This window comes from Manis javanica, chromosome 5 (genome assembly GCF_040802235.1).
Source record: "Manis javanica isolate MJ-LG chromosome 5, MJ_LKY, whole genome shotgun sequence".
Taxonomy (NCBI): domain Eukaryota; kingdom Metazoa; phylum Chordata; class Mammalia; order Pholidota; family Manidae; genus Manis; species Manis javanica.
This window is the reverse complement of record NC_133160.1, coordinates 162,835,448-162,836,159: the sequence shown is the minus strand read 5'-3', so window position 1 is coordinate 162,836,159 and position 712 is coordinate 162,835,448.

The window sequence follows — 712 nt, the reverse complement described above, 5'->3', positions numbered from 1 at the left end:
TTCCTGTTTCCCTTTATCTCCAGCAGGGCACATTGCATGCTTGTTGATAGCTTATGATACATGTAGACTATATAAATGTATATATAGATACTTGGCATACAAAGATTTATGCATATAAATGTTCACTTAATGGTTATGCTGGGGGGAAATCCAAATGTCCAATAATAGGGAACTGTTTACATATGTCTGGGTGTATCTGTAGGATGGAATACAGTAAAACTATATAACTATTCAACTAGTAAAAGTCATGTTTACCGTTGCAAATGACAGTCAGCTGGTGAGTGGCGAACTGTAGCGCATCTATGCCACTGGAACATCTGCTCCGCTGAACACTTCTCAGCAGTAAAAAGTAACCAGCTACTGAAGTCTGCAGTGACATGGGTGATACTCAGAGGCATGGTGCTTAGTGGGAGAAGCCAGACCAAAAGGATATATTCTGTTTTATATTACTTATATGACATTCTGGAAAAGGCAAAACTCCAGGGATGGGGAACAGACCAGTGGTTGCCAGTTGAGCACTCCGGGAAGGCATAATCAGAGAGGGACCCTGGGAGGGAATTACTGGGGGAGTGACAAATCTGTTCTGAATCCCGTCTGAGGTGATGGGAACATGAATCTCTGTACTTGCTAACTCTCATAGACCTCTGCACCAAAAGGTAAATTTCACCGTAGGAAACAGAAATGTTTTCAAAGAGCGTTTACTCACATAGGA